A 26,811-nucleotide genomic window follows, 5' to 3' on the forward strand; every position below is an offset into this window, starting at 1 on the left:
GAGATTTTCGGACACGACTGGGCTTAGCAGCAGCAGCAGTGGTTCCCAGGTGGTTCCGTGGTAAAGAATCTGCCTGCAATGCAGGAGATATGGTTTTGATCTCTGGGATGGAAGATCCCCTGGAGAAGGCAATGACAACCTTCTCCAGTATTCTTGCCTGAAATCCCATGTACAGAGGATCCTGCCAGACTACAGCCCATAGGGTTGCAAAAGAACCCGATGCGACTTAGTGACTAAACAACAAGACATGACTATAAGGAGGAGAGAGTAGTCACAAAATACATTCATATTTCTAATTTGAACAATTAGATGATGGTGGTTCCGTGTACTCAGCTAACAGTGAAGACAAGAAGGTAGAGAGGGGCCAGAGCCATGGCGGCCTCTGAGGCGGCGGCGGCGGATCCCGCGGCTCTCGCCTCGGGGGCCCCGGCAGTCCCGGCGGCCGAGAGGGGAGCCGCCGCCTCGGGCCTGTGGGTGCCCCACCCCCCACCCCCGGGGAGGCTGAGGCCGCGACCGCCGCCGGCGAGGCAGCAGCCCGCGGGTTGGGCGCCGTCGGCCCGGGAGCTCCTCCAGCGGTCAGTGAGTGAGCTTCCTGGGCCCTGGGGACCAACATCCTGTGCAAGGTGCGCGGCTGCAGCAAGATCCTGCCCAACAGCCCCGCGCTCAACATGCACCTGGTCAAGAGCCACCGCCTACAGGATGGCACAGTAAATCCAAAACAGTAAGAAAAGATTTGAAAACTGTAACGAAATTCTACTGTTGTCCAATTGAAGGATGCCCTAGAGGCCCTGACAGACCAATTTCTCAACTTTCTCTCGTAAAATAGCACTTTATGAAAATGCATGCTGAAAAGAAGCATAAATGTAGTAAGCGCAGCAATTCATATGGCACGGAATGGGACTTGAAAAGACATGCAGAGGATTGTGGCAAGACCTTCCAGTGCACGTGTGGCTGTCCCTATGCCTGCAGCACTGCGTTACAGTCCCACATCTACAGAACTGGCCATGAGATCCCTGCAGAACCCAGGGATCCACCTAGTAAGGAAAGGAAAATGAAAAGCTGCCTGCGCAGCCGGAAGCTGTCCAGGAAGACCGTTGAATCACTGAGCAACCAACCAGTTCACCGACCAGACGCTCCAGAACTACGAACTTCAGAAATAAAGCTGGTGGCTTTGTTTGAAGACTCTTGCAGCTCTAATGCCAAACAACAGACTCTTGCAGTAGCTCCACGGTACCCTCAGAAGTTGCTTTTACCAAAGCCCAAAGTGGCTTTGGTTAAACTCCCCATCATGCAGTTTTCTCCTGTGCCTGTCTTTATGCCTACAGCCGACTCCTCGGCCCAGCCTGTAGTGTTGGGTGTCGATCATCAGGGCTCTGCCCCCGGTGCCGTGCACTTACTGCCCTTGTCCATTGGAACCTTGATCCTCGGCCTGGATTCGGAAGCCTGCTCTCTCAAGGAGAGCCTCCCTCTTTCAAAAGTTGTAAATCCTGTTGCTGTTGAGCCGATTAGCACAGGTATTCAAGTGAACTTGGGTAAAAGTCCATTTAGCCCGTTACAAGAACTCGGGAACACATGTCAGAAGAACAGCATGTCTTCCATCAATGTGCAGACAGACCTGTCCTGCACCACACCACAGTTCATGCTGTCTGCACAGTGGGCCAGCCCTGACTCCTCTTTGGCGTCCTGTTCGCAAACTGATTTGACATTTGGTTCCCAGGTTTCCCTTCCCATTAGTGTTCAAACTCAGACTTTTTGCCCAGTTCTAAGGTAACCTCATCCATCACTGCTCAGACTGATGCATTTATAGATGCCAGTTTTCAGCCAGGTGGGATCTTCAGAGAAACTCAGACCAGTGGAATGCAAAGTCCAGCAGATGACCCAGTACAGATGGACCAAGCTGTAATGTGTGGAGACATTTTTGAAAGTGTCCATTCATCATATGGTATGTCTACAGACAATATTATAAGGAGCAGCTTAGAAGCAGAGACTGTAACTCATGCATGACTTGTTACCTCAGAACCACCCTAAAACTTTAACCCAAGATATTGAGAAATCCACACCAGTAATAAACTTCAGTGCACCAAATAGTATGCTTTCGTCACAGAACAGGACAGATAATCAGACCCAAACCATGGATTTACTAAGTGATCTAGAAAACATCTTGTCAAGTAACCTACCTGGTCAGACGCTGGACAATCGTAGTCTTTTGTCTGACACAAACACTGGACCTGACACCCAGGTCCCATCTGACCCAGAATCCTGCAATTGATTTTGATATCGAAGAGTTCTTTTCAACCTCAAATATACAGACGCAAACCAAGGAGAGTGAGCTTAGCATCATGACCACTGAGCCAGTCTTGGAGTCGCTGGACATAGAAACCCAAACTGACTTCTTCCTTGCAGACCCTTCTGCCCAGGCCTACAGTTGTAGGGGAATTCTAGCTTCTTAGGCCTTGTGATGTTTGACACGTACACACAGACAGACCTGAACTTCTTTTTATACAGTAGCCCTTGTCTGCCACTGGGAAGTATCCTGAAACACTACAGCTTTTCCGTGAGTACTGATTCATCTGACACAGAGACCCAGACTGACGGAATCTCCATTGCTAAATCCACGCACGTATGGACACCTTATCTTTGACAAAGGAGGCAAGAATATACAATGGATTAAAGACAATCTCTTTAACAAGTGGTGCTGGGAAATCTGGTCAACCACTTGTAAAAGAATGAAACTAGAACACTTTCTAACACCATACACAAAAATAAACTCAAAATGGATTAAAGATCTCAACATAAGACCAGAAACTATAAAACTCCTAGAGGAGAACATAGGCAAAACACTCTCCGACATACATCACAGCAGGATCCTCTATGACCCACCTCCCAGAATACTGGAAATAAAAGCAAAAATAAACAAATGGGACCTAATTAACCTTAAAAGCTTCTGCACAACAAAGGAAACTATTAGCAAGGTGAAAAGACAGCCTTCAGAATGGGAGAAAATAATAGCAAATGAAGCAACTGACAAACAACTAATCTCAAAAATATACAAGCAACTCCTACAGCTCAACTCCAGAAAAATAAATGACCCAATCAAAAAATGGGCCAAAGAACTAAATAGACATTTCTCCAAAGAAGACATACAGATGGCTAACAAACACATGAAAAGATGCTCAACATCACTCATTATCAGAGAAATGCAAATCAAAACCACTATGAGGTACCATTTCACGCCAGTCAGAATGGCTGCAATCCAAAAGTCTACAAGCAATAAATGCTGGAGAGGGTGTGGAAAAAGGGAACCCTCTTACACTGTTGGTGGGAATGCAAACTAGTACAGCCACTATGCAGAACAGTGTGGAGATTCCTTAAAAAACTGGAAATAGAACTGCCTTATGATCCAGCAATCCCACTGCTGGGCATACACACTGAGGAAACCAGAAGGGAAAGAGACACGTGTACCCCAATGTTCATCACAGCACTGTTTATAATAGCCAGGACATGGAAGCAACCTAGATGTCCATCAGCAGATGAATGGATAAGAAAGCAGTGGTACATATATACAATGGAGTATTACTCAGCCATTAAAAAGAATACATTTGAATCAGTTCTAATGAGGTGGATGAAACTGGAGCCTATTATACAGAGTGAAGTAAGCCAGAAGGAAAAACACCAATACAGGATACTAACGCATATATATGGAATTTAGAAAGATGGTAACAATAACCCAGTGTACGAGACAGCAAAAGAGACACTGATGTATAGAACAGTCTTATGGACTCTGTGGGAGAGGGAGAGGGTGGGAAGATTTGGGAGAATGACATTGAAACATGTAAAATATCATGTAAGAAACAAGTTGCCAGTCCAGGTTCGATGCACAATACTGGATGCTTGGGGCTAGTGCACTGGGACGACCCAGAGGGATGATATGAGGAGGGAGGAGGGAGGAGGGAGGAGGGTTCAGGATGGGGAACACATGTATACCTGTGGTGGATTCATTTTGATATTTGGCAAAACTAATACAATTATGTAAAGTTTAAAAATAAAATAAAATTTAAAAAAAAAAAAAAAAATAAAATTAAATTAAATTAAATTAAAAAAAAAAAAAAAAAAAACCTGCCTGCCCTGGAAAGCAAAGTTCAGTTGAACAGTGCCAAAACACAGACCATGAACTCTGGCTTTGAAACTTTGGGAAGCTTATTCTTCACCAGCAATGAAACTCAGACAGCAATGGATGACTTTCTTCTGGCCGATCTGGCCTGGAACACGATGGAATCTCAGTTCAGCTCTGTTGAAACCCAATCGTGTGCAGAACTACACCCAGTCTCCAGCTTCTGAAAGCGGAGTCCACATGGGGGATGGATTCACAGTTCCCTTCTGGATTTAGAAGATGAAAAACAGGGACAACAGTATTAACTCTACTGAACGTAGTTGACGATACAGTTACGTCAATTCTTTGAGGTTCTTGGCCTTTTTGTACTTGTAAACGTGAAATTTCTGTAAAAATTTGTGAGTGTATTATAAAATGTAAGATGTTGATCTGAAAAAAAAAAGAAGGTAGAGAGGGAAAGGGAATGGATACTGGGTTAGGAAGCATTGGGTTTAAATATGTGGGAGATAAAAACAGATATTCAGTTGGCAGCTGCATATATATTTCTGAAATAATTCCAAAAGAGAGGGCCAGGGTAGTTTCATATGCACATACATAGCAAACAGATCCTAGGGAGTGGATAACTCCCAAAGACATGCATGTGGAGTAATAAAGGAAAGGAATCAAGGAAAGAATGATGAATTTGTGTCCCCTTATTTGGGACAAGTAATAAATGAACTTGTATTAAAAGACATTTATAATGCCTTGGTCACTACATGTACTTAATGATTCCAGAGGGGTCACAGATACCAAAAGAGGTACTGTATATACTAGTACAAAGTCTCAGGCCAGTAAAATTAATTGTTATACAATGTGGTTGGAAGAATTAAATAGGATACATTTAATGTAGCTTAAAAAATTGTTTCTCCCAGGCATTTGGTTTTAGTGTTATGATCCTTATTCTTGATATCCTGAGTGCTCACCTCTTTTCCTTCATTTCAAAAATTTAAGTTCTATCACACAGGTCAGCAAATGAGGCAAATTTGATTGTGAAATGTTGAATTCATAATGTGCTACATTTAATGCTGATTACTATTGTTTCCCCTCACACCTCCTTTCTTGTCATTAATCTTCCTTTTCCATCTAACTCATATTTTTGTTCATCATTACTTTGAAATTCATTAACAACTTTTCTGAAAACATCTTGGGTTTTATTTTTTTTCTTTATAGTTCTGATTTGTTGCAAATAAATCAGAATAATAAATAAATAAATATAGCATTCCCCCATGTCAACATCTTCCCATCAAAGTGGTACATGTGTTACAATTTTTGTTGCAGTTGATGAATCTTCAGTTACAGTTACAGTTCATTCTTCCTGTTGTACATTCTATGAGTTTGGACAAATGTTTAATGGCATGTATCCATCATTATCGTATCATACAAAGAATTTTCACTGCTCATTGAGAAAAAAGACACTGATGGCTTTAGGAAGCATTGTCTATTCTAGTTTAGAAATTATGGTCAGATAGACAAAAATTATACATGCGTATTCATACATTCATTTACTCATAAGTTGCTATTGCATCTCAGGAACTATGCTTCCCATTGGGTATAAAATAATGAATAAATGGCAAAGTCCTTGATGGAGCTTATTTAGTGAAGGAAGAGAGATATATATAAAAACATCTAATTGATTACATGTGATAAAGAGAAAAACAATAGAATAAGCAAGTAATAGTTCTAGGACCAGATGGGTGGAAGTACTACTTTATGAATGATTAAGAAATATTCTTCTTAAAAAAAAAAGAAAGAAATATTCTTCTTATGAGTTGACATTTGAGAAAACCATCAAGGTAACACTTGAGTGGGCCCCATAGGAGAAGCCATATCAATTACATGAATCCATAACAATAAATAAGATTAAAAACATTATCCTATGTATAGAATCCAAAAGAGATAGGGAAATTTCTCCCTTGGGTCCTTAAAATATGATACTAAATATAATGGAAGAAAATATCTTTCCATAGATTATTTTAATAAAAATGTTTCTTGCAAAACACCTCATCGTAAGACTACAGTGCAACACCATTGTTTTTACTATCTGTGTCAAAACTATATGGTTCAAATGCACAGTTTGTGTTATTTTAACTTGATTCAAGGCAAAACTGAGAGATGTGGAGAAATGTATAGATAATAATCATCAGTCATAGCGACAGCAATGCTTCTGAACCATTATCCTAATGAGAGAATCAGAGAAAAATTGTGAGCAACTTCTCAGTCCAGATTGGCATCTTAACCTGGTAGAATGTGACTAATCTCTCACTGTAATTATCCTTTGACCTAAAGATGCTGTCAGTTTTTAACATTTTCACCCTAGAACTTTTATCAAACAAACTGGTTTGAATAAGAACTAAATATTACAATTCTTGTACTGAATATATGAAAACACACGCACGTGCTCACTCACACACACAGTGCCTAAGAGACAGGGCAGTGGTCTGTGGGTGTAAATGTGTATTGAGGAAAGCATAGGCAAGATGTTACTTGCAAATTGCCATCACTTCACCTGGTTAATGGAAAAAACACAGAGCAGTTGATAGATTAAGGCTGCACTGGTTAGCGCCCTGGTCCTGCCACTTAAAGTTACATGAACTTGAGCAAAGGCTTCATCTTTTCCAAACCTATTTCTTCACTTGCTAAATGAGATTACTAATGATACTTTTCTCCTAGGATAGACATGCAAGAATTCAAACTGATGCAAATTTTCTGACTTTTATAGGAAATGTATGCCGATTTTCTTTTCTCATCTAATTTATTTCAACAGTCATGCAAATTAAAATTGATCCAAAAATGCATAAAAATACAATATGATTAGGAAAATATTTTGCATGAGAAATTAAGTCAGATATCTGTGCTTTCTATATTCTAAAACTTTGCTTATATCTAAAAATACAGCATTTTAGAATTTTCTGAATTCATTGTTTTTATAATTACACTTAATATAAACTGCTTCTTTTTGTAAACTATTAAAAAAATATAGTATATCACAAAACAGTGGCATCTTAGAATAAAGGAAATACTGTACTTAGAATGCAGCATAATCTCCACTGCAGTAGTCTAATTGTAATTATTTAATAGTATAGCATAAGTATGCTATATTATATTGATTTCATATCAGAATTGTATGCAACAGGATTTTCTAACTTCCCATTCCTTTATCTTGTGCTTATTTCAGTTTCCATGCTTGAGTATCTATAGAAACTTTTTATACTAGAATTTTAATTATTGATTGCCAAACACTATTAGCCAATCAAAAATCAACTATGTGCACACCTGACCCAGATCACTGGGGGCAGGGTGATCCATTCTCATACTGAAGCACCTACCTCCTAGCTAAAGTTTAGAATCCAGGTACAGATAAAGTATAGTAAACAGGGCCAGGTGAAAAATACAGATTGACACCTATTTCAAACTATTTCTAACATTGTCCTATGCTGTGAATAAAAAAAAAAAGATTAAATATATTCATTAAAATTTACACATATTTGACCACAAAACATCAAGAATGGTGTAAGATCTGGTGTCTGTCCTCTGAATTTGACAGTTTGAAAGACACTGTTAGATAACTCTCATTAAAACCTCACCTGTGATGACACCACTAGCCAGTTTTCTCCAGCTGGTGGAAACATGGAAGAACACACTTCCCCTGATGAGAGGAAAGACTACATGGCTTGTTCTGCCAAATGTTCTGTGAGTGCAAGAGACATGTGTCCCTTCTAGGTCAAATGACTTAACCGCTGCAGTGTTACTGCTCCTCTCTCTTCCCCTCCCATAGCAATTACTGGAACGTCCCCATGTTGTCTTTGTAAACTTGAATTACCAAGCCACTCCAGAGAAGATAACATACCTTGGAGTGTTGCTCAGATTCATCAGAATTTATGTGATGGAAACACAGAAAGTCGGGGCTTGTTGTCACCTTGGCCTAACCCATCTATCCAGACCAACACTTCATAAGATGAGTAGATGTAATAATTTTGCTGATGATAATACTATGGCTGCTAAGGCAACAGATTCAGCTGTCTGGTTATCATGACCATCCCTGGTGGCTCAGTAGTAAAGAACCTACTTGCCAATGTAGGAAACATGGGTTTGATCCCTGGGTTGGGAAGATCCCCTGGAGAAGGAAGTGGTCACCCACTCCAGTATTCTTGCCTGGAAAATGCTATGGACAGAGGAAGCTGATGGGCTACAGCCCATGGGTTTATAAACAGTCAGACACAAATTAGGGACTAAACAATACCAACAATCTGGTTTTCATAAAACAGTATTTTCAGCCTGTATTTCCTCTGGCATTCAATACAAAGAATGTTCGGGGGACATATTATTTAATAACCATAGAGTATAAGAAATAATGCAGCCAATCACCCTGTTAGAAATCATAGCACAAATGAGCCCATTAAAGATCCTGAGATTTCATCATAAAGGTACTGACAATACACTTTAGGATTGGAGAAAGCCACCTTGAGGAAATCACATAGAATCAAGCTCTGAAATACAAGCAGACTGGGAGTAAATTTTTTAATCTCTACCTAGCCCCTTACATAATCCAATCAATGGAATAAAAAGGATCAGATCCCTATTACAATATATATGATCCAGTATTTTTTTAATAATTTTTGATGTTGACCATTTTAAAGTCTTTCCTGAATCTGCTACAATACTGCTTCTGTTTTAGGTTTGTTTTTTTTTTCCTGGCTGGGAATCATGTGGGAACTGAGCTCCGCAACCAGGGACTGAATCCACACCCTCTGCATTGGAAAGGGAAGTCCCAACCCCTGGACCAGCAGGGAAATCCCTGATCCAGCACATTTTTAATACTCTTACTCTTACGAGGGAGATTTTCCTCCTTGTAGGGAGCATGTCTGGAGAAGGCGATGGCACCCCACTCCAGTACTCTTGCCTGGAAAATCCCTTGAACGCAGGAACCTGGTAGGCTACAGTCCATGGGGTCGCGAAGAGTCAGACACGACTGAGTGACTTCACTTTCACTTTTCACTTTCATGCATTGGAGAAGGAAATGGCAACCCACTCCAGTGTTCTTGCCTGGAGAATCCCAGGGATGGGGGAGCCTGGTGGGCTGCTGTGTATGGGGTCACACAGAGTCGGACACGACTGAAGCAACTCAGCAGCAGCAGGGAGCATGTACAATCTGCTTCACCAGGTCATAACTTCCAGGATGGTGGTATGAAGAAGGCACTGAGGTTGACTAATCTGTCTGAACCTGGGTCGTTGAAACTGTCAAATTGTAAGGGGCCGAGAAATGGTAAAATATTTCTCCACCTGTATTTCCTCTGTTATTCAATACAAAGAATGTTCAGGGTGTACGTTATCATCATCAATTGATGAAAATATCCATGAGGAGGGGAGGACAGATTCCATGATCTTTGGGTAAGGGGGAGCCATTCCTATGATTCTGGCTTTCAAAACTAAGTTGAATGTGGTGTATCCACTAGTACGTTCTTGAGGTGTTTCCATTCAAATAGCCATTGAATCTGTCTTCAGATGGACATAGATATCTTTACTTGAAAAATAATATCTTCTTGCCTTGTTTTACATAACTCACTTCCTAAGCATAGAGCATTAAGTACATTAAGTACACTGTACCCTTAAATAAATTACATAATTTCACCCATCTATTTAGAGAAAGATGCATTAATTCCCAAATGCCAGTTCTATGTTCCTTGTAATATACTTCAGTAAATAAAGCAAATCTTTGATTACATCTATTCTTTTCTTCACCAGGCTTCCCTGGTGGCTCAGATAGTAAAGCGTCTGCCTGCAATGCGGGAGACCTGGGTTCAATTCCTGGGTCAGGAAGATCCCTGGAGAAGGAAATGGCAACCCACTCCAGCACTCTTGCCTGGAAAATCCCATGGACAGAGGAGCCTGGCGGGCTACAGTCCATAGGGTCACAAAAAGTTGGACACGATTGAGTGACTTCACTTCACTTCACTTCATTCTTTTCTTTAAAAATTTCAAAAAATGGCATTTCCTTACCAATTAGAATCTAAACATTTTATTCAATAAATCTGGGCTCACTTTGATCTATTACCTCCCTCTCTGCCCTTAATACTAATAACTTTATCATACTTCAATAATTATTTGATCTTGCCTTCAAAGTCTTATTAGGATTTTTTTAAAATTTTATTTTATTTTTAAACTTTACATAATTGTATTAGTTTTGCCAAATATCAAAATGAATCCGCCACCGGTATACATGTGTTCCCCATCCTGAACCCTCCTCCCTCCTCCCTCCCCATACCATCCCTCTGGGTCGTCCCAGTGCTCTAGCCCCAAGCATCCAGTATCGTGCATCGAACCTGGACTGGCATCTCGTTTCATACATGATATTTTACATGTTTCAATGCCATTCTCCCAAATCTTCCCACCCTCTCCCTCTCCCATAGAGTCCATAAGACTGTCCTATATTGATGTTAAAATGCTTTCTGCTTATATATACTTTTCTCTGCAAAATACCCAGCCAACATATGGTTATTCCTCTCCACAATTTATTATGAAACTACTCAATAAGATGAAGTCTTTGTTCACTATTCAGTCAGTTCAGTTCAGTCTCTCAGTCATGTCTGACTCTTTGCAACACCATGAATTGCAGCACACCAGGCCTCCCTGTCCATCACCAACTCCCAGTGTTCACTCAAACTCATGTGCATCGAGTCGGTGATGCCATCCAGCCATCTAATCCTCTGTTGTCCCCTTCTCCCCCTGCCCCCAATCCCTCCCAGCATCAGAGTCTTTTCCAATGAGTCAACTCTTCACATGAGGTGGCCAAAGTATTGGAGTTTCAGCTTTAGCATCAATCCTTCCAATGAACACCCAGAAATGGTCTCATTTAGAATGGACTGGTTGGATCTCCTTGCAGTCCAAGGGACTCTCAAGAGTCTTTTCCAACACCACAGTTCAAAAGCATCAATTCTTTGGTGCTCAGCCTTCTTCACAGTCCAACTTTCACATACATACATGACCACTGGAAAAACCATAGCCTTGATTAGATGGACCTTTGTTGGCAAACTAATGTCTCTGCTTTTGAATATGCTATCTAGGTTGGTCATAACTTTCCTTCCAAGGAGTAAGCATCTTTTAATTTCATGGCTGCAATCACCATCTGTAGTGATTTTGGAGGCCCCAAAAATAAAGTCGGACACTGTTTCCACTGTTTCTCCATCTATTTCCCATGAAGTGATGGAACCAGATGCCATGATCTCCGTTTTCTGAATGTTGAGCTTTAAGCCAACTTTTTCACTCTCCTCTTTCACCTTCATCAAGAGGCTTTTTAGTTCCTCTTCACTTTCTGCCATAAGGGTGGTGTCATCTGCATATCTGAGGTTATTGATATTTCTCCCAGCAATCTTGATTCCAGCTTGTGCTTCTTCCAGCCCAGCGTTTCTCATGATGTACTCTGCATATAAGTTAAATAAGCAGGGTGACAATATACAGCCTTGACGTACTCCTTTTCCCATTTGGAACCAGTCTGTTGTTCCATGTCCAGTTCTAACTGTGGCTTCCTGACCTGCTTATAGGTTTCTCAAGAGGCAGGTCAGGTGGTCTGGTATTCCCATCTCTTTCAGAATTTTCCACAGTTTATTGTGATCTACACAGTCAAAGGCTTTGGCATAGCCAATAAACCAGAACTAGATGTTTTTCTGGAACTCTCTTGCTTTTTTGATGATCCAGTGGATGTTGGCAATTTGATCTCTGGCTCCTCTGCCTTTTCTAAAACCAGCTTGAACATCAGGAAGTTCACGGTTCATGTATTGCTGAAGCCTGGCTTGGAGAATTTTGAGCATTACTTTACTAGCATGTGAGATGAGTGCAATTGTGCGGTAGTTTGAGCATTCTTTGGCATTGCCTTTCTTTGGGATTGGAATGAAAACTGACCTTTTCCAGTCCTGTGGCCACTGCTGAGTTTTCCAAATTTGCTGGCATATTGAGTGCAGCACTTTCACACCATCATCTTTCAGGATTTGAAAGAGCTCAACTGGAATTCCATCACCTCCACTAGCTTTGTTCTTAGTGATACTTTCCAAGACTCACTTGACTTCACATTCCAGGATGTCTGGCTCTAGGTCAGTGATCACAGCATCGTGATTATCTGGGTCATGAAGATCTTTTTTGTACAGTTCTTCTGTGTATTCTTGCCACCTCTTCTTAATATCTTCTGCTTCTGTTAGGTCCATACCATTTCTGTCATTTATCAGGCTCATCTTTGCATGAAATATTCCCTTGGTATTTCTAATTTTCTTGACGAGATCTCTAGTCTTTCCCATTCTGTTTTTTTCCTCTTTTTCTTTGCATTGATCGCCAAGGAAGGCTCTTATCTCTCCTTGCTATTCTTTGGAACTCTGCATTCAGATGCTTATATCTTTCCTTTTTTCCTTTGCTTTTCAGTTCTCTTTTCACAGCTATTTGTAAGGCCTTCTCAGACAGCCATTTTGCTTTTTTGCATTTCTTTTCCATCGGGATGGTCTTGATCCCTGTCTCCTGTAAAATGTCATGAATCTCTGTCCATAGTTCATCAGGTACACTGTCTATCAGATCTAGTCCCTTAAATCCATTTCTGTATTCAATATCTCCCCTCAAATAGAGTCTTATTACTGATTCTTTTAGTGGCCATGTCTTATTTCCATTATCAGATTGGATGTATAATAACTTGCTTATTAATCCATCATACATACACACATGTAAGTGTCTTAGAATGTTTACAAATGTAATTGATGAGATACAAATATGAATTAATCCTTTAACATAAGCTTCTAGATAATGTTGAGATATGGGAAACAGAAGTGGAAAAAAAATAGGCAAGATAGCATAACAAATGATTGAAGAAACAGGAAGTCTTTGAGATTATAGTGAAAGAGGTTATCTTCCATTATTAAATCAACTCACTTGTACATAGACTAGGTTTCCCCCCCTTCTTTTCCTCTGCCTTTTTCAAGACACTAAATTCTTTGCAGTTGTTATCTCTTATGGTAATGACGTACAAAGTTTATGAGAAGTTTGAGATCTGACAGAGGAAAATGACTTTGCCAATCCTGAATACCAATTCAGAGGTCTAATGATCGGTAACTCCCTATCAACCACTAAGGTTATCAATTCTGCACATATCACAAGCAATGCATTAATTTCTTTAACAGCACAAAAAGACCAACACTGAGCATGCTGATAAGAAATGTGCAAAATTCTATCCTGCTCTTAGCTGGTGATGACCACATGCTGACAGAATTAACAACTGTGTACCATAGTATAATAACAACATATAATTAATAGTTTTACATATTAGTGTAAGAAGAAAGATCCCTTTGTGTCAAAACAAAATATAACAGAGTTGACCTGAAAAAAGGAACAAAAATGTGGTAATTAATGCATTTCACATCTTCTGGCTGCAATATATATTTGAATGTCTGGCAATTATTCACTAAAGGAAGGGTGTGTTGAAAAATAATAAGATTTTTACATGTGAATTTATCAATTTGACAGATGAAGAGTTTATATAGTTGTGAATAGGGTTTTGTGATTCTGACATGAAATAGCTTTGACTATGATCTCGAGTGGTAAATAAGGGAATAGCTGGAAGAGATGAAATGATAGCTAATAGAAAGAAAGTAATATAGTTAAATAAAGCAGTATCTTAAAAATCAAAAGTTCTGAAGCAGGAAAAAACATGTAGACAGATAAATATTCAAAATAATTCTCCTTATTCTACCTTACAAATAGAAATTGTACACTTAAAATAGATGTGTCAGTAGCATTTTTCATGAAGAATATGAAATCATTTTATAGAAGCATATTCCATTTTCTTCTCTATAGATGTATGATGATAAGGAGATGCATTTGTTATTCTATTTTAGAATAGTTTAATTTGCATTCTTAAAAAAACAGAGTGATATCAAAGGATTAAAACATATTTTTCCTATTTCTTTATTGAGATAATACAGCCTGGTAATGTGGGAAAAAATATGGATACAGTTGCTTCAAGACCTTGGTCACTTTTTACTTCTTATCAAACTCAAGGAGTGACCTAGGACAAAATTACCTTCTCTCTCAAAGCTTATTCCAAAGGTTATATAATGGATTCGATAAAACATAATATCTATTATTTGAAATTACAAATCACAACACATAATGGTTAAATACACAGCTAAGCACCCACTCTCAGTACATATTTAAATCTGTTTCCATGCACCAACTTTAAGTATTTTACAACCTGGTGGGAGATAAAGAATGTAAATATTCAATTACATTACATGGTTAGTAGTTAAACAATAGAGTAAGTACAGAGTGTAGTGAGTATGATTAGAAACAGTTGATATGTCTTAAAGAACAGGAAAGAAGGTATCATGGATGCAATTTCTGAAATGACACCGATGGGCAAGCAGGAAATAAACTAGATGAAGGGAAGACAGAACCCCAGTCAACGTAACAGCACTGGAAAGGCCAAATCTGGAAACATTAATATTAAATGTTGGGATGACTGTCCAGGTTTATGTGTACTGCTCTAGAAGTATTGTAAGTAGGAACAATTTACCCAGGTTTCTAATGTCATGGAATCAACAGCTGTATGATCCTGGTGTGACCTGGCCCAAGTGTGAATCAATGCAATGGGGCTGCCTGGAAGATGCTTGGGTGTGGTAATAAATATATCACTGTGCCTGCAGGGCTATGGCAACTAGTGCGTATCTGTGGTGTGCACACCTCAGACCATACTGGCCTGGGGCCTTCTGTTTCTCTGCTTCTCTGAAGGTCAATTTCCTTGTTTCCACTTATAAATGACCCACATTCCTAAATGTAACCACATCTTCCTAGATGACAAAGTCTTCCCCTTTAAGTGTTCTTCAGTATATCAACCTTAAACCTACAAAGCACGCTTTAACCTCAGAGCTATTGTGTTCTGTTTCTATCAATTAACTCCATGATTTATATCATCACTTCTTTCAGGTCTTTGCTCAGCTCTTGCCCTATCTGCATCCTCCTCCTGAATCAACACATAAAAATAACCTCCTGCGTCATCATTCACTGGCCCTTTTCCCAATTGTGTATAATTTCACAACTAGCACTACCTGTTACATATTCGGTATTCTACCTGTGTGTGTTTATCTACTTTTTGTTCTCCCTCACTAGAATGTGAGTTCAAAGAGATCACAGACTTCGTATATTTTATCACCTACTGCATCTCCAGAATAGAGGACAGTGTCTGGATTATAGCTAATCATTCGATACAAAGTGGGTTGAATATGTTCATTTTTCTCTCCTATAGGAAGGAATTATTAGATAACTTTGCAAAATTTTATGAAGAGCTTGTTCAATTTTTATATTCAACAATATATTACAGGGATGCTTTTTAGCTGAAAGTAAGCTCTAAGTACATCTTGAAAGTGAGGTTTGGTGATAACCCCTCCTCTGACATTTTCCATTCCCTGATTTTCATTATGGGTACTTAATGGAAAAATATTTCAAACCAAAAGTGGGATGTTAACAGATATAAATACATTTAGAAGTTTGTGGAAAAGATTACAGAAGTGGAATTTCTCCCAAGAGAATTAGGAATGAAGGAGTCTGGCTTCTGTGATAACTTCAACAGAACCTCTACAACAGTGCTTTTTAAACTTTCTCATCTCAGGACTACTAGGACTCTTAAAAATTATTGAAGATCCTAAAGATCCTCAGTTTATGATGTTTACAGCCAGCAGTATGCTGGGGTCAGCTCGTACTGAGCAAAAAAAGAGTCATTCATTCTTGGTGAGCCTTTCTTCTCAAATTTGCATTCAGTTATGTTACTTGGTAGCTTGAAATCAGCCATGGTCAGAAAATTCACATGATGGAATTGAATTGAAAATGTTAAAAATTGGGAGTTTTTTGTGAGCCAGTTTACAAATCTATCACTGGTTGTATCTCTCCATATTTAATAAAGAATTAAACAGAGACATAAAATGCACAAAAACTTTGTGTACTTATGATAGAAATAAAAAGGTAAGCACCTTCTTGGCATTATTATGAAAACAGTTTTAGCCATGTCGACACTGGGAGGGTTCAGGGGACTGTCTGTGGTCCCCAGTCTACACATTTGGAACCACTTTAGATATCATGGTAGCTGGAATCTGATCCTATCTCAACAATTTCATCTGAAGCCCATGAACAAAAATCAGAAAGTACATAAATGTAAGCTAAAATATATCATTATTTCTTGAAACTTACTAGCCAATAGGATTAGCTTGTGGGATTTCCTTATTTGAATATAACAACACAGAGTCATCTCTCTTCATATTTAATGAGAGATTGCTTCCTTCTTACACCTCATGTTAGACAACATGCATCAGAAATGAGCTGTAATCTTCAGTGATCTTTGCATTGAAACAGCAAAGACTAGTGGTTATAGCAATGGCTTTTCTCAGATCAGTAAAGACCAGCTGAGATGACCACAGTGCTTGGATGGAAATGGCAGAAAAAGTGATCGAATTTCAGGCAACAGGGATCCATGGAGGAAAAAAAATATATATATAGAAGAAAAAAACAGTCAGGATTGCTGATGCAGGGACTATTGAAATACAATCATGAGGGATGTCAACAAATGCTTAGATACACATGGTCATGTAAACTGCTGAAGTTTTTCTATAGAAAGTAATAATAAGGACTGAACACTGAACTTTAGGACTGAAATTTACTCAACAGAGGATTTCACTGGTATTGACGTATATGGTTTGCCTATAGGTAACTAAGGCTTATCTAGTGCAGTTTCTTCCAACTATTCACAACACAACTATTTTCATTGCTATGTAGCAGATTACCCAACTTATCATCTTAAAACATCAACCAGTTCTCACCTCACAGTTAGCCTCGCTGGGTCATCTGCTCAGGTTCTGATAAATTAAATTCTCACCCAGAGATTCAACTCAAGAAGAATCTGCTTCTGACGTTGTTTACAGAAGGTTCTTCTGTCTGCAGGACTGAAGGCCTGGATTCTAGCTGGCTGTCATCTAGAAGCCACCCTCAGCTCCTAGACATTTCCTAGAACACCCCTCATCTCTCAGAGACTATTTGCATTTCGTAGAAGCTACCTGTAGTTACTTGCCTCATGGGCCTCCTTTACATGACTTCTTATCTCATCAAGCCAGAAAATAAAATCTCTAGAGCAAGTCCACTAGCAATATGGGGTCTTATATAACATAAAATAATCACAAGAGTGACATCATCCCACTTTTGCCAGATAATGTAACGTAACTATGAAAGGTGAATCCATTGTCATAGTCTATTGGTTAGAAGCAACCCACAGGTCTTACCTACATTCAAGGGGAGAGGATTTATCAAAAACATGAATACCAGAAGTGGGGGCTATTGCAGGTGGAGGTCACCTTATGATACATCTATCTACTCACCACAATAATACTCAGAAAAACTGATAATATTTGTAGAGATATCAGAGAAAATAAAATGTGGAATTTTCATATGGGATTTGCAATAAGAATGTTGTAGTGATTATAATAAGAAAATAATCATGAAGTATTTGGAAATATTAAAAATATTTTTATAAAACTTTCAAATAAAATATTTAAATAAGAAATTGGGAGCATGCTTCTGCTCACATAAAATTTTTATGTAAGGTTTTATATTTGAAATGTTCACAGGAAATTTCCTAATCAAGATTTTTAATGATGATCTCTTCGAAATTCTTGAAAGATACCATCAAGGAGAAACTTTGCTCAAACAGAAAGGTGATAAAATATTTAATACCCTTTCCATAACCACTGAAAAATTTACATCATTAGAAATTATTTTTAAAGACTCTAACAGCACTGCCCTTTCTTTTTTGACACATATAATGTTGAAAGTTCTTGTGATAATGCAAACTGATTTAAAATTCAATGGAAATTTTTATATCAAATATATCAAGCCAGTTCCAATTTGCAGAAAATCTATTAGAAAGCCACCCTGAAGCTGGCTTCCATGCCACCAGGATATCTCATCAAACACAGAATGGATAGATGTATCTGATGTATGAGGTCACACCCATTTGGGTCAACCTCTGAACTTTACTTTCCAGGCACACCTGTGTAAGCTCCTTTGGGCTGACTGCCTACATTCTTTGAGTATCTTAACTAGAACTGATCTGATATCTCTACAGAGTCCTTTTTCTACCAAGATGTGTTTTACATTCACTGTTGAAAAATAGCCTGTTTAACAGATTAAACTCTTCCCTAGGTATCTTCAGCATACAATATTTGAGCTGCATGTGCTAACTTTTCTTTCAAGATCTCAGGGTATGCCACTACACCTAATGTCCTTTGGCCTGCGCTCTGAGAGTTTCTGAAGAGGGTCATGCCCAGGTTAGTGGCTACAGACAGCCTGAGACAAATTGGCTCCGAAACTGGAGAAATATGTACCTTGGAGCATAATTCACATTTGTGACCCATCAATGGACACACTATTTTAGTGAGTTCCAATGCCATTTAAACAAGCAAACAAACAGCCTAGATCAAAACAGAGGATCTTTGGACAGGCGATGCATACACTGGCAAAACTTTGAACAATATAGAAAAGTAATTCAAAAGAAACATCAACTGACATGACCACCATATCTTGGAGACAACCTCTAGAATATTTTAGTGAATGTATTTGTAGGTCTTTCACTTTGTGTATAAGCATAAACGGGCAGGTATATAGCTTAAAAGACATGTAGGGAGATTAAATATTTATATTGATGGATATAAATATGAATGGATTTCATATTTATATGAAATCACCCCAAACACACCCTTGTAAAGGTGCTTCCATACATAAGTATGTTGTAGGTAGTTTTTCCATTTCTTCAAATGGATATTTCAATCATCAAATCAATAAGATAAGATAATTTACATATGTATTCCACTTTGATTACTAAGCTCTCAGTTGAAGGATACTTCTCTATTTCATCTTCTTAGGGTAAAAATTCTCTGAGATTGTTCAGAAATTGAATATGCTACTATATATTTTGTCAAACACCGTCAGACTGCTCACCAGAGGAACTATATTTACACTTTACCAAGAGAGGGTGAAAGTTCATATTTTTTCTTACTATCTTAAGTAAAGTGGAGAATGAAAATGTTGGCTTAAAGCTCAACATTCAGAAAACGAAGATCATGGCATCTGGTACCATCACTTCATGGGAAATAGATGAGGAAACAGTGGAAACAGTGTCAGACTTTATTTTTTTGGGCTCCAAAATCACTGCAGATGGTGACTGCAACCATGAAATTAAAAGACACTTACTCCTTGGAAGGAAAGTTATGACCAAGCTAGATAGCATATTGAAAAGCAGAGACATTACTTTGCCAACAAAGGTCCGTCTAGTCAAGGCTATGGTTTTTCAGTGGTCGTGTATGGATGTGAGAGTTGAACTGTGAAGAAAGCTGAGCACCGAAGAATTGATGCTTTTGAACTGTGGTGTTGGAGAAGAATCTTGATAGTCCCTTGGACTGCAAGGAGGTCCAACCAGTCCATCCTAAAGGAGATCAGTCCTGGATGTCCATTGGAAGGACTGATGCTAAAGCTGAAACTCTAATACTTTGGCCACCTCATGCGAAGAGTTGACTCATTGGAAAAGACTCTGATGCTGGGAGGGATTAGGGGCAGGAGGAGAAGGGGACGACAGAGGATGAGATGGCTGGATGGCATCACTGACTCGATGGATGTGAGTCTGGGTGAACTCTGGGAGTTGGTGATGGACAGGGAGGTCTGGCGTGCTGCGATTCATGGGGTTGCAGAGTCGGACACGACTGAGCGACTGAACTGAACTGAACTGAATTGATCTTAAGCACCAGGCCTGGTTGATGATTTTAATCTTTCTTAATCAAGTATATTTTCTTCAAAGCCCTACTGAAGTATTAATATTATAATAATTACTTTAAAGAGATTATCAATTCTTTCAAAATTATTTATGGAATCATTTATTTTTCTTTATAATTTAAAATATTATTAAGGCAGAGATGGTAAATATCCTCCAAAAGTTACGGTTCTCAGTTCATCCTGGGCATATAACACAGCTAGACCACATTTCCTGGTCTCCCTTGCAGTTGGGTGAAGTCATGTGACTAATTCTAGCCAATGGCATGCAAGCTGAAGTGATGCATGCCATTTTTAGGCCAGAGTTTTTAATAGTTAATGTTCATTTACTAGGGTTGCCATAATCAACTGCTACAAAGTTGGTCCTTAAAACAGGAGAAATTTATTCACTCACAGTTCTGGGGGCCAGACATCTGAAATCAAATCTTTGGCAGGGCCATGCTTCCTCTGAAGGCTCTAGGGAAGAATCTGTGCCTCTCTACAGGTTCTGGGGGCTTCCAGCAATCCTTGGCATTGTGTGGTTTGCAACTGTGTCGTTCCAATCTCTGCCTTGCTTTCCAGGAGGCATTCTTCTCAGTGTGTCTCTTTTGTCCTAATGGATTTAGGACAAAATCTCTTTGTCCTTAAAAGGACACTAGTCATTGGATTTAGGGCTCACTCTAAAGCCAGAGCAATTTGATCTTAACATACTTAACTGATTATACCTTTTCCAAATAAGACCACATTCTGAAACTCCAGGTGGACCTGAATTTGAGGGCACACTATTCAAACCACTATAATAGCCATGTCCCCTTATACAGCCAGTGCAGTTGATAACAATTCCCTGGGCTAAATCTCAAACTTTATCCTGCATCAGAATCATCAGAGAGCATATTAAAACAACACTGACCTCCACCACCCAGATTCTGATTTGATAAGTATGAAATGGGACCCAGTATTTGCATTTTTAATAAAGTTCACTGGTGGTGCTGATGCTGCTATTCTGGTACTAGATTTGAAAACTAGTGCCCCAAAATAATAGAAAGTAAAAACATGGAAGGGCATGGGAGAAAGCCCTCTGTGGATGAAAAAATTCTTCTTTGGACTTTGACATTAGAAAGAAATATCTCAATCTCTCAATTAATTGCTCCTCCCACCCTGCCCCCTTATCCTCTGGTAATAAGTTTGTTTCCTACATCTGTGACTCTATTTCTGTTTTGTAAATAACTTCATTTGCACATCTTTAAAAAATTCCACATATAAGCAATATCATACATTATATGTCTTTCTGTGTCTGACTTACTTCACTCAGTATGAAAGTCTCTAGGTCCATCCAGGTTGCTGCAAATGGCATTATTTTGTTCTTTTTTATGGTTGACACATACACTGATATATATATATAAAGTAGATAATGACTAAGAACCTGCTTTATAAGGAAATTCTACTCAATACACTGTAATGGCCCATATGGGAAAAGAATCCTACACAGAAAAGTGGGTATATGTATATGATTAACTGATTCACTTTACTGTATACCTAAAACTAACAGAACTTTGTAAATCAACTATGTTCAAACAAAATTTTTATAAAAAAGAATAAAAATAGTACCACAATAACAATTAAAAGATAAATTTGAAAAAAAAATCAATGCCTTCCAGCCTATCCTATTCTAACCAACACAAACTACATTTTTCATATAATACTAATTTTTTAATTAATTAATTTATTTTAATCATATAATACTAAATTTTTAAACTTTACATATTGTGTGTATTTCTGAGCTTCCAATTCTGCTTCATTAAATTGTTTCTCTGTGCATAATTACAGGATAATCTAAATTGCTGTAGATTCATAAAATGTTTTAATTCTGGTAGAGGGAATAATCTCCCATTACTGTTGTTTCTCTAAGATTACCTATTATTCTTTTATACTTATGCATACAGATATCATTCCAATGCTTTTATCAGGTCTAAAATGTTTAAAATATCCATTAGGTTTTCAAATTCGATTGCAATACAATTAAATGGCATCTGAGGGAATATTTATCTCTCTACAGTACTGAATTTTCCAGGAACAAACATATGTCTACATTTAGTTGGAATTCTCATATATTCTTCAGTAGAAATCTAACATTTTCTTTATATTGAATTTCTCAAGTTTGTGCCTGGTGATTTTAAATATTTGTTGCTTTTGTGAAATGGAGCTCTCTTTGTTCATTTTGTTTTTTAACTGATTTCGGCTGTTATAAAATTAATGATATTTGTGTTATATTTTCTCTTACACTGAAATTGAAAGTTGCTCAGTTGTGTCTGACTCTTTGCAACCCCATGGACAACACAGTCCATGGAATTCTCCAGGCCAGAATACTGGAGTGGGTAGCCTTTCCCTTCTCAAGGGGATCTTCCCAACCCAGGGATAGAACCCAGATCTCCCACATTGCAGGCAGATTCTTTATTATCTGAGCCACAGGGGAAGCCCTGTAAGGTTCTCTTACAAGCAACCTTCAGATGATTTTTTATATCCTCTCAGACTTTCAGTTGATTCTGACATCCAAACATATGACCTTATCAGTAAATAATACTTTTGCTTCATTTTTACCAATATTTATATCCCTTATTTATTCTTTTCACCTAGGGCTTCTAGGTTGATGTCAAATAGTTGTGGTGATTATTGATTAAACTTTCTAGCCTCCGCAAGGTTGAGATGACAGTAAAACATGAATATCCCCCCTAGTCATGAATCTTCTAGGACCATGAAGTCCTAGCGTGAAGTCTGATCTTTACTAAATTCAGATCGAACAGTAACTTTCAAACTGAGGTACATATATCCAAGGATTCATAAGATGACTCATGGGTTATAGGAAGAAAACTCATAATTGAATTTTGATGTATGTATTTTATGTCACATTTTAAACTTTTGTTTTGAATGCTTTATAACAACAATAATAGCTAGCATTTTCTGGGTGTTCATTGTGCAATAAACGTGATTCCAGATGATTTACCTATATTCTCATACCAAGTGCTCAAGCGAGGTGTATTTTTATCTCCATTTTAAAAGGAAGGACACCAGGGCATATAAAGCTTGTTTCACTTTCCCTAGAGAGGATATAGCTTTTAAACCTGACCACACTGGATCTAGAAGTTCTGTTCTTAACTTGGCATGGTTCGTCTTTTTTTGTATGAAATCATAGTATACAAAAAGGATAACTCTTATAAACAAATACATTTTTATATACTGGACACATGCTCAAGACTTGTTTCAATGCTTTCTAGAAGACGTCTTTTCCAGATGTCTGATCCCAGAGTCATTCACTGCTGCCTGTCATGTGCATCAGGGCACAGCTGCTCCTATTTCAGGTTATATGATAGTAGGGACACCATCACTGACGTCATGGGGTCTTGACCCTTTTTCTTACTTACCTCTCTGGTAAACTTGTATTTCCAGTGCCTTCCCTCTCCAGAATCTTTATCTAAAAATGATCCATATATACTTAAATTTTCCACTTATTACTTAATAGTAATAATAATAAAATGGTAATAAAATATTTAATACACCATACATAAACATCCTCTCTTTTATTGTGTCATTTTTGCTATTAATTTCCCATCTCTGCTGATAATCTCATCCCCTTTCCAGTATGTTCCATATGAAGTACTTTATATACAGATAATAATTTTGAATATTATGTTCAGTTCAGTTCACTAAGTCATGTCCAACTCTTTGTGAACCCATGGACTGCAGCACTCCAGGCTTCCCTGTCCATCAGCAACTCCCACAGCTTGCTCAAACTCATGTCCATCGAGTCAGTGTTGTCATTCAACCATCTCATCCTCTCTCATCCCCTTCTCCTCCTGCCTCCAATCTTTCCCAGCATCAGGGTCTTTTCCAATGAGTCAGTTCTTTGCATTAGGTCACCAAAATATTGGAGTCTCAGCTTCAGCATCAGTCCTTCCAGTGAATATTCAGGACTGATTTCCTTTAGAATTGACTGGTTTCATCAGTTCAGTTCAGTTCAGTCTCTCAGCTGTTTCCGACTCTTTGCTATCCCATAAATCGCAGCACACCAGGCCTCCCTGTCCATCACCAATTCCCAGAGTTCACTCAGACTCACGTCCATTGAGTCAGTGATGCCATCCAGCCCTCTCATCCTCTGTCATCCCCTTCTCTTCCTGCCCCCAATCCCTCCCAGCATCAGAGTCTTTTCCAACTCAGAGTCAACTCAGAGTCCAACAGAGTCAACTGTTCGCATGAGGTGGCCAAAGTATTAGAGTTTCAGCTTTAGCATCATTCCCTCCAAAGATAGCCCAGAGCTGATCTCCTTTAGGATGGACTGGTTGGACCTCCTTGCAGTCCAAGGGACTCTCAAGAGTCTTCTCCAACACCACAGTTCAAAAGCATCAATTCTTCGGTGCTCAGCCTTCTTCACAGTCCAACTCTCACATCCATACATGATCACTGGAAAAACCATAGCCTTGACTAGACGGACCTTTGCTGGCAAAGTAATGTCTCTGCTTTTGAATATGCTATCTAGGTTGGTAATAACTTTCCTTCCAAGGAGTAAGCATCTTTTTTTTTTTTCTTTTCATCTCTTTTATTTTCTCTTTCATTAGATTCCCTACTCTATCCAACACTTTCTTTTTTATTATTATTATTTTTTTATTCAATTTTAATTAAAAAAAAATTATACATGTGTTCCCCATCCTGAACCCTCCTCCCTCCTCCCTCCCCATACCATCCCTCTGGGTCGTCCCAGTGCACCAGCCCCAAGCATCCAGCATCGTGCATTGAACCTGGACTGGCATCTCGTTTCATACATGACATTTCACATGTTTCAATGCCATTCTCCCAAATCTTCCCACCCTCTCCCTCTCCCACAGAGTCCATAAGCCTGTTCTATACATCAGTGTCTCTTTTGCTGTCTCGTATACAGGGTTATCGTTACCATCTTTCTAAATTCCATATATATGCGTTAGTATACTGTATTGGTGTTTGTCCTTCTGGCTTACTTCACCTAAAGCAACTAGAAAAGGAAGAAATGAAGAACCCCAGGGTTAGTAGAAGGAAAGAAATCTTAAAAATTAGAGCAGAAATAAATGCAAAAGAAACAAAAGAGACCATAGCAAAAATCAACAAAGCCAAAAGCTGGTTCTTTGAAAGGATAAATAAAATTGATAAACCATTAACCAGACTCATCAAGAAACAAAGGGAGAAAAATCAAATCAATAAAATTAGAAACGAAAATGGAGAGATCACAACAGACAACACAGAAATACAAAGGATCATAAGAGACTATTATCAACAATTATATGCCAATAAAATGGACAACAAGGAAGAAATGGACAAATTCTTAGAAAAGCATCTTTTAATTTCATGGCTGCTGTCACCATCTGCAGTGAGTCAATCCTAAATCCAGTCAACCCAAAATTCACGACTGATTTCCTTTAGGATTGATTGGTTTGAGTATTATGTACATGACAATAATTCCTTTATTATTCCAAGGCCCCAATGATCAAAGATAATTTTTGTTATTTTTTTTCTTTTGTTATTTTTTATTCTTCAGCCTGAAAAGGCTGGCATTTTCAGTCACATATATTTTTTATTTTTTACATTCAATGTGAAGTTCAGTTTAAATATACAAACAAACACAGCACTGATATCCAGTTCTCATAATTACTACCAGAATTAAAAGAGAATGCCTTTAATAACCCTAATCTCATCTTTGGAACACAGAATGTATTCAATAAATATTGTGTATTATCTATATTGATATAGATTCTCCTTGTTATAAATATTAGGATATTAGAGTAAAGTCCATGTACAACGTTAAGCACAGCATTTGGCATATATGAAAAAAACAACAATATCACTTTTTATAATTGTTAACATCATCATCACCACCACACATATGTGTAGTAGATGACATTCAGAGGAAAATACTTCAGTACTTCTTTCTTTCTCTCCAATTCCTGTGTTTCTTTCCTCTAACTTAGAGTCCCATTCACCTCTAGTACATAAATAAATCTAGATCTAGATAAGTTTTAGATCATTTCGAGACACAGCAGCAAAACTTAAAGGAAATCTCAAAGGGAGTACTTGGGAAGACTGTATTTTAAGAGAAAGGAAACAGATTCTGGCAATGTGTTTTGCTAATTCAGGTAAACCTCAATTTTTCCATAACTTTAGACAGCTATTGAATACCCATTAGGTCTCTGTCTTTTATAGAACAACATAATGGAAAACACCTTTTTATTGCATATGTGGAAATACTTTGTTTTTAAACTGCACACACCAGGTTACTTCTGCAAGCCACTGTGAATCGGCTACAGGCATCACTTAGCCACTATTCATTCTCATGGAGTTGTACTGAGACACCTTGAAAGTGTTCAGTGGAAATTCTTATAACGAAAGGCGTGTTTAGTAGGGGGCTGATTAAGTGGGTTCTACTATATTTTTGTGAGTTATATTTCTCATTTCTTTCTCTTCTGAAAAGTAATCTGTCAACCACTTGTTTGTGATACATACTTAGTATCTATCAGTTTTGTAATGTTGTAAAAGAGTAAAGCCTACGTTAGTCACTGGAATTCTTTCACCCTGATATAGTTTTGGTTTGTATTAGATATAAAATTATTTGACTATGTCACTGGGTAAAGGGGCATATTATTTGGATATGTCACTGGGGAATATACTGACTCCTTGAAAAAACAGAGTAGTCTTGAAAATTGTGTTCTAATACTTCTGATAAAAATATACCAGAACAGGCTTCAATAAAGTAAGTAAGTACTTCAGTATGACTTTAAGGAGAGTATCAGTGAATTACTGCTGCATAACAAACAAGCCACAAAGACAAAAAA

The 26,811-nt window shown here is 38.3% G+C and overlaps 1 pseudogene; it reads left to right on the forward strand.

Moving 5' to 3' along the window:
- Positions 1-372: 372 nt before the first annotated feature.
- On the forward strand, positions 373-4,343 carry LOC102265212 (ATM interactor-like; annotated as a pseudogene).
- Positions 4,344-26,811: the final 22,468 nt, after the last annotated feature.

This window comes from Bos mutus, chromosome 15 (assembly GCF_027580195.1).
Source record: "Bos mutus isolate GX-2022 chromosome 15, NWIPB_WYAK_1.1, whole genome shotgun sequence".
In the NCBI taxonomy this organism is placed as follows: domain Eukaryota; kingdom Metazoa; phylum Chordata; class Mammalia; order Artiodactyla; family Bovidae; genus Bos; species Bos mutus.